This window comes from Trichechus manatus, unplaced genomic scaffold, assembly GCF_000243295.1.
Source record: "Trichechus manatus latirostris isolate Lorelei unplaced genomic scaffold, TriManLat1.0 scaffold00030, whole genome shotgun sequence".
NCBI classification, from domain to species: Eukaryota; Metazoa; Chordata; class Mammalia; order Sirenia; family Trichechidae; genus Trichechus; species Trichechus manatus.
In genome coordinates, this window is record NW_004443966.1 from 20184180 (window position 1) to 20193127 (window position 8948).

Here is an 8948-nt window from a genome sequence, read left to right on the forward strand (position 1 = left end):
GATACGCTGAACCACAAGCTACGTTTTAACAAGATCCCCAGGTGATTCTTATGTATATGATAAATTTGGAGAACCACTGCTCTACTGGCGGTTCTCAGAACTGGTCCCTAACCTGCAGCATTAGCATCGCCTGGTAATTCATTAGAAATGCAAATTCTCAGCAGGGTTTTGAACCAGAACAAACCAATTTGAAGCCCTGGTTTGAACAGGATGCTGCCCTGGCCTCTCGGCTCCTAATCTCCAAGGGTCTGTGGTGTTCGTGGCACTGCTCCTCTACATCACACACTGTCATCCCTGCTGAGTTGAAGCCTCATTTCCCTCTTCACCACACACTCAAGGAAGCAACTAGCTCCTCCTGAGTACAGGCTTGTGGTCCTGTTACCCCAACATCACTGTTTTAGTCACTCAACAGACACTGGGTGCCTGTCAGCATCAAGCACGGAGGACTCAGGCAGGAAGTCAGTTCCCAGCTCCCGGACTCCAGCAGGCTGGGGTTCCCTATTAGGCTGCCAAGCTCACTTCTGACTGGCCACCGGCTGGACAACAGCTGGGGAATGGAGGAGCTGAAGGCCACAGGCTGCAGAAACCAAAGCATGGCCCCAGGGGTGGGGGTGGGATGTCTTTAGGGGTTAAGAGTTCCAGCTGTCCAGCCAGAACTGTCTCTGGCTTGGGGGAGAGGTGACCTGGACCTCCAGGGGGCTACTTCTATGTCAGGAGGGCGCTCCTGGGGACATGGAGGCTAAGGCTGGAAGTCTGAGGAGATAGGTGTGGGGAAAGGACAATAGGGATAAAGGCAAGGACCTTCTTGGAATGGGAGCCCTGAGACCTGTGGAGTGACAATGACAAAATCAGCTGGAAACCCCAGGGGCATTCAGTCACTCACTTATTCATTCAACAAACGTTTGTTTACTGCTACAGGCTCTGTGCTGCACCCTGTAGCAACAGAGGAAAAGGAGCCAGTGTGGGTCCTCAGAGAGCTCACCCCACCCAGTCACCCACTCTCCAGAACTAAATGCTGAGGAGCTTAACAACCAAAGCCAAGGGGCGCTGCCCTCCAGCTTCCTGGAGCCCACTGAAGAAGAGCCTTCCAGGCCTCATCCCTGACTCACGAGTGGCCTCCATGACCGCCTTCAGCTCAGGAAGGATTCCCCCCCCAGTCAACTCCACCTCACTCCCGACCAGGCAAGGGGATCTTTGGAAAGCTCATGTGATCTCTGCCAGAGGCAGGTGTTGACACACAGGTTATTCACAGGTGCAACACCTAGGCAGGAGGATTTGCATGTGATTTGCAAAAGCTTGCTCGAAGGGTCCCCAGCACCCGCTTGCTCTCCTTCCACAGCCCAAGCAGGGAAAACTTCCAGTTCCTTCTTCTTGCTCGCCCTCCACCCCTGAGCCGGACTCCAGCCTCGGCACCGTGGAGAGCCTCACGGTCCTTTTTGGTTTGGTTTCGTCTCGTTTTTTTGAAACGCAGTGTTTATTCTAGTCTGCCATGTGCCCACCTAAAAATTGTGGGTTTGAATTGTGAAGACGAGAATGCATATCTGGGGAAAATTAGGAGGTTTTGACATAAATGTCATGCTTCTCTGGCTTTGCTTAATCTGGTCCCTTAGTGTCTTATGCTTGTCTCCTTTCCCTGCCTGATAAAAGGTAATCAGCTTTTAAAAATCGACTCAAATGTCACTTCCAGACCCCTACCAGTTGCCATGGTGTCAACTCTGACTCATGGCGACCCCATGCATGTCAGCATAGAACTGTGCTCCACAGCGTTTTCAATGGCTGATTTTCAGAAGTAGATTGCCAGGCCTTTCTTCCCCCAGGTCCCCTTTTATGGCTTTCCCCTGAAAGACCCTATGAAAAAGCCAGAATAGTGAAGACTGGGGCTTCAACTCAGCAAGGGAGAGCCTGTGGGGGAGGAGAAGCTGGGGGGATAGAGCCTGGCGGGACAAGGTTGGTCCAGCTCAAAGATGTTATCTGGCAGATGAAGGTCTCTGGGCAGTGTTGAGGGAGAAGTGTCAACCTATAAGGGGCTTTGTGACCCCAGAACCCCAGGTGAGGTAACTCTGTTGTTGTTAGATACTGTCGAGTCAGCTCAGACTCATGGCGACCCCATGTACAACGGAAAAAAACATTTCCCGGTCCTGTGCCATCCTCACCATCATTGGCATGCTCCAGTCCATTGTTGTGGCCACGGTGTATTCTGAGTGCCTTCCAGCCTAGGGGGTTCATCTTTCCGCGCTATATTGGACAATATTCTGCTGTGATCCATGGGGTCTTCATCGGCTGATTTTCAGAAGTAGATTGCCAGGCCTTTCTTCCTAGTCTGTCTCCATCTGGAAGCTCTGCTGAAATCTGCCCACCATGGGTGACCCTGCTGGTATTTGGAATACCAGTGGCATAGCTTCCAACATCACAGCAACACAAAAGCCACTCTAGTATGACAAACTGACAGGCAGGTGGTGGTAGCTCTGGCCCTGCCCAACCCCAGCGGCTCCAGTTGCAGTCTGAGTCTGTAAAGACGAGCTGTGTAGTAAACACACCTCTATATTTGGTGAACAGATGAATGAGGGTTTTCAATTCCTCAGTCACTGTTAAACTGTAAGCTCAGAATCAGACAAAAGCCCTGGCCTGACCCGGAGGGAGCTCGCTGAACGCTTAGAGGACAGCAGGGAGTGTGTGAGCTGGGACTGTAAAGCCCGTCTGTCTCAGGTCTCGGAGAAAAAAAACTGCCGTAACTGCCAGTGAGGTGAGTAGAAGTCTGCCTTGTGCCAAAGCACTGAGCTAAGCCCTTGACTTTCCCTCCTCTCCGTTTAGCATCTCATAAGTACCCTGTGAGGAAGCTCCTCTCATTCCCATTTTAAAGATGAGGGAATTGAAGCTCAGAAGCAGTAAGGCACTTCTACTTAAGGTCACACAGCTGGGCAGGGGTGAGGCCAGGACTCTGCCCCCAAAGCTGTTAAAACAATTTGGATGAGAGTGAGGCTGATGGCATCCTCATTCTTCCTCCCCTCCCCTGGACCTGGTGACCGGGGTCCCTCACTAAATCCCTCTTCAGCTTCCTTATTGGCAAAATGGAGACAATAATAATAATAATGTCTCCCCCATGAATATATTGTGAGGATTAAATGACACTTAAGGCATAAAAAGTGCTTAGAACAGTGTCTGGCACATTGTAAGCCCTGTATTAACCCGTTGCCATCGAGTTGATTGCAACTCATGGTGACCCCATGTCTTACAGAGTAGAACTGCTCTGTAGGGTTTTCTTGGCTGCAGTCTTTAAGGAAACAGATTGCCAGGCCTTTCTTTCATGGCACGCTGGGTGGGTTCAAACTACCAACCTTTCGGTTAGCAGTCCAACACAAACCATTTGCGCCACCCGGGGACCGAAGCCCAATATTAGTGTTGCCTTCTTTTTTTTAATTGTCCTAAAAATATATATATAACACATCTGCCAATTTAACATTTTTCAGGTGTACAGTTTAGTAACATCAATTACGTTTGTCATGTTGTACAACCATCACCAATATCCACTGCCAAATTTCCATCACCATAAATAGAAACTCACTACTTCCTAAACAGTGACTCCCCCTTCCCCCTCCCTCCCACCCCTAGTAACCACTGATGGACTTTGTTCTCTGTACATTTGCCTATTCCAGCTATGTCATATGAGTGAGCTCATGCAGTGTTTGTCCTTTTGTGACTGACTGACTTCCCTCAGCATAATGTTTTCAAGGTTCCGCCATGTTGTAGCATGCACCAGCGCTTCGTTTCTCTTTAGGGCTGAATAATATTCCATTGCATGTATATATCGCATTGTTTTATCCATTTATCTGTTGATGGACATTTAGTTTGTTTCTACCTTTTGGCAGTTTGAATAGTAGTGTTGCCTATTTTTTACTGAAATTCACGTCACTCATTCATTCAACCCATATTTTAGCACCAGGCTTCAGCTTCCAGCAGCAGAAGAGGGAAAGGCACAGTATGAGAGGTGGGCCATCAAGGGAACACAGCAGAGAGAAGCAGTGCAGCCTCCGGGTAAGAGGGGGGGCCATCACAGGAGGACAAAAAGCCAAAAAGTCAATCTATTCTCCACCCAGAAGCAGTAGCGATTATTTTAAAATGCAAATCTGATCAGCCAAGGTTGTGGTAAAATCCTTCACTAAGTGGGGTCCCTCCGCCGCGAAGATGAAATCCAAAGACTTCCAAGGGCCACAGGAGGCCCTACACGCTCTAGCCTCTTGTAGCTTCCGGGGCTGTGCTCCCCAGGGCCTGCTTCATCCTGGCCTGCTTCCCCTTCTCCCTGGGCTCAACCCCTGCCAGCCTCAGGGCCCCTGCTCTTGCTGTCGCTTCTGTCTGCCTCCCACACCTCTCCTCCGGCGGGGTCTGACCGCTTAGGCGAGGAGGGCTGCTCTGTTCCCCATTCACGTTGCACCTGCACATCCCTCCTGGTAACTCTTACCACCTTGTTTAACATCTGTGCCCCCACTAGACAGAACATTCCAAGAAGACAGGGACCGATACGTGCATGGGGGAAGCACGGAGAGTTTGCAGGGATTCCTGTCACCATGACAGCTTCTGTCATGGGCCTGGCTCTGGATCTGCCCACTCCAGGAAGATACCATATCAGGGAGCCCAGGACCCATGACCTTTGAGGTCAGGGGATCAGCCAGTTAACCACCTTTGCTGGGTGGGGGAAGCCCCAGGTGCAGGCTGCCTCAGGCCGCAGGGTGGGGTCCTCCAGTCCCAAAGTCCTCTCTGTTGGGTCACCACCACCCCTAACACTGCTAAAGCCACAAGGCCACCAAACCACCAACTACCAGGATTTCTACCACCATCATAACAGAGACACAGACTAATTTTCTAGGAAATTCCCTTAGAGCAAAATGCTGCGGTGGAAAGAACAGACCTTAGTCTGACAAGAAAAGTGCATGAGCATAGTAAATGCTCAAAAAATATTAGCTATTATTATTAGAAGGAGTCCCTGTTGGCACAGTTACGCACTCAGCTACTAACCAAAAGGTTGGCGGTTTGAACCCACCCAGAGGTACCCCGCAAGAAAGGCTTGGTTATCTGCTTCTGAAAAATCAGCCACTGAAAATCCTATGGAGCACAGTTCTACTCTGACACACATGAGGTTGCCACGAGTCAGAATGGACTAGAAGGCAACTGGAAATATCATCAGTAATAATAATAAAGTACCTGGCACATAGTAGGTGCTTAGTAAATGGTAGTTCCCTAGTCCCAGCCGGGCTAAACCAAGGGCTGCCTGTCTGTAGCAGGGGCTCAGAATAGTGAGGATAAGGAGACAGAAGTTGGAGGCAGTTGGCAGCCTCCCACCCCCATGTAGCTGCCCAGGGCCCTCCACTTGTGCACAAAGGGGTCAGAGCTGCAGATCACCAAATGCAACCTCTGTGCACAGGTGAGGAAACCGAGGCCAGAGCTGCAGCACTTGCCCAAAGCCAGAAGCAAGGTCTGTCCCTAGGCCTGGTTTTCCCAGGCCAATGCCTCATGCTTATGCTAAATCCATCCAGCCTGGGGGTGGGAAGTGGGGACAGGTTTCGATATGTGATGCTCCTGGATTCAGGAGGGCAATGCTTACTGCCAAGGACAGCTTTCTAAGGGTGGGGGTTCAGGCTCCTTAAGGAGAGCAAGAGGGCTTATCTGGGAGGAGAGGCTTTGCCTCAGCATTCGGCAGATTCAGCTTCTAGAATTGATGGAGTCCGGGGGCCTGTTCTCCTGTGGGTCAGGAAGGGGAAGAGGTCCTGGCCCCTAGTTCCCTGAGCTTTCAGCAGCTGCAGTGTCAGCTCAGCTGTCTAGCCAGCGGCTGACACCTGGCATTAAGACGGCTGGGGCCACTGTGGCCACTCGATTTCCCCTGCCTCCTGCCCTTCTCCAAGGACCCTCAGCCCCCAGCACTGGTCTAGTCTCCGTGGCCACCCTTCCCTTAAGCCACTCTTCCCACCGCTTTCACCCTTCAACCCACCCTCACAGGTCAGTGAGATTTTGCAGCAGGGAAGTAAGATTCACACCAGGCCTGGGGACCCCGCTTGGTCCCCTTCTGCTTGTCCTGCTGCCTCCCATCTGCCCCCAGGTTCCTGTGTGTGTCCCCACTGGGCCTCTTTGCCAGCGGCCGCTTCTTCCACCTTCCACAGCCTCTTTCTGGAAGAGACTCGTTCCCCAGGGGCCTGGGCAGAAGCTCCCCGGTGCAGGTGGTGATGACGGGGCCAGAGAACATCTCCCAGAGCAGAGGAGCGCTGCTGCGGGCGCCCGCCGCGTCCCACCCCACCGGACGTGCTGTCAGCAGAGCTGGCCCACCCCTCTGCTTGCAGCGAGCTCTGAGCTCCGAGCTCCCGAGCTCAGCCCCAGCACCTGCTCTGCAGGAAGTGGAAGGGGACTTTGCTGAAAATCTGCCTTTAATCTTGGCTTCCTGTTTTCTGCCCTGAGGGACGGCCCAACCGGCCAGAGTTTCAAGCTATTTCACACCAGCTTCTCTAAACCGTCATCTCAGAGCAGAGAGGCTGGGGGGAGGGGAGGAGGCTGGGGAGGGAGCGTAGGCCCTCCCCTTCCCAAGGGACCTGGGGAGCCCGGTCCAGCTGTATAAGTGCTTAAGCTCTAGACGCCTGGCAACCAAGCTAACTTTGCATAGAGCTAGCCCAGCTGGCCTGTGTGGTAACAATGCTCCGTTGCCCACACCCAGCAGGACTCAGCCTCTCCTTGCTCTATTCCCCCAGCCCCCACCAGGCCAGGGGCGAGCAGCGCAGTCCAGTCCAGGGAAGCTAGTGCTGAGCCTCCCTGGCTGCAAGAGGGCTCCTCTTAAACTTCCTCCAAAACCCTAAGACCCCTAAGACCCTCTTCTGACTATTTCCTTTCCTAAAGTGGGTGAGGAGCCTGCTCAGTACCTCACGCTTTGGAGGTCCTCAGACCTGAACCCAATTCCTGGTGGTGGGATTAGAGGAAAATTCTTCTTATGTTCTGAGCCTCAATCTTTGTCTATAAAACGAGGTGCCAAAGGCCAACTTGGCCTTTCCACATCTAATCAGTATCTCATACTCAGTTGGTCCAAAATCAAGCTCTTGAGTGCCACCCCGAGTCTGCCCCTCTCCAGAGGTCCTCCCCATCTCAGTGAAGGGTACCACCCTTGTCCGGGTAAGGCGGCAGGCCTGACTTCTCCTGTGGCCTCACTCCCCACACATAGCCCATCACCGAGACCTGTCACTTGACTCTCCAACATCCATCCACTTTCCTCTGTCCCCACTGCTTCCACCAGAGCCCACGCCTATCATCACTGGCCTGGACCATGGCACCAGTCTCCTCAGTGGTCTCTTGGCCTTCACTCTTGCCCCCTCTGCCCCCAACAACAACCAGAGAGATCTTTGAAAAACATGTTTCAGCGTTTTGATCAAAGATTCTATAGAAGAATCCTGATCCAAAAGAGAGAAAACGTAGAACAGAATTTCAAATTCTCATGGAATCCTGACTTTCTAGAGCCATTAAAGCTGGATGAACCTCCCGTCTTAGTTATCTGGCACTGCTGTAACAGAAATATCATAAGTGGATGGCTTTAACAAACAGAAATTTATTCTCTCACAGTTTAGGAGACTAGAAGTCTGAATTCAGGATGTCACCTCCAGCGGAAGGATTTCTCTCTCTGTTGGCTCTGGGCGAAGGTTCTTGTCATCAGTCTTCCCCTGGTCTAGGAGCTTCTCAGCACAGGGACCCCAGGTCCAAAGGACATGCTCTGCTTCTGGCTCTTCTTTCTTGGTGGTATGAGGTCCCCCTCCTCTCTGCTCCCTTTTCTCTTTTATATCTCAAAAGAGATTGACTCAAAATACAACCTAAGCCTGTAGATTGTGTCCTGCCTCATTCACATAACTGCCTCTAATTCTGCCTCATTAACATCATAGAGGTTAGGATTTACAACACATGGGATAATTACATCAGATTACAAAATGGAGGACAACCACACAATACTAAGAATCATGGCCTAGCCAGTTGACACACATTTTGAGGGGACACAATTCAACCCATAACACCCCCAAAACTATTGTCCTGAGATAATTTTTAAACTTTAAACCAAAAATATCCCCTGAAGTCTTCTTTAAACCAAACAATAACCAAAAAAACCCAAACTCATTGCTGTAAGCAGACTACCACATCTTTCCCTCGAAGAGTGGCTGGGGGTTTGAAGTGCCAACCTTTTGGCTAGCAACCAAACACTTAAACACTGCACCACCAGTGCTCCTTAAACCAAACAATAGGTTAGCTTAACTAGTAAAGCATGTCTGCCTTGAGCATTGTGCTGTTTTAAAGAGCTATCTATATCCCAAACCCGTTGCTGTGGAGTCGATTCTGACTCATAGCGACCCTATACGACAGAGTAGAACTGCGTGTAGGTTTCCAAGGCTAATCTTATGTAATCTTTATGGAAGCAGACTACTACATCTTTCTCCCATGGAGTGGCTGGTGGGTTCGAACCGCTGATCTTTCAGTTAGCAGCCAAGTGCTTAACCATGGCACGCTACTCTTTTAAAGAACAATCTGTATGGGATCAACTAGACAACAGCAACTTGAGAGGTTAGATAGGAAGCTGAGGGGGCAGTGAGTTTAGGTTAATGGAAGAGGAAAACGGAAAAGGAGGGGGAGAATGGTTTCACAACTTGAAGAATATAATCAATGTCACTGACCTGTACAAGTAGAAATTGTTAATTTGGTGTATTTTTGAAATTTTATTCATTTTGTTGTTAAGAATGTACACAGCAAAATATACACCAGTTCAACAGTTTCTACATGTACAATTTAGGGACATTGATGACATTCTTCGAGTTGTGCAACCTTTCTCACCCTCCCTTTCTGAGTTGTTCCTCCCCCATTAACATAAACTCCCTGCCCCCTAAGGTTCCTATCTAATCTTTTGAGTTGCTGTTACTAATTTGATCCCATATAGGATAATT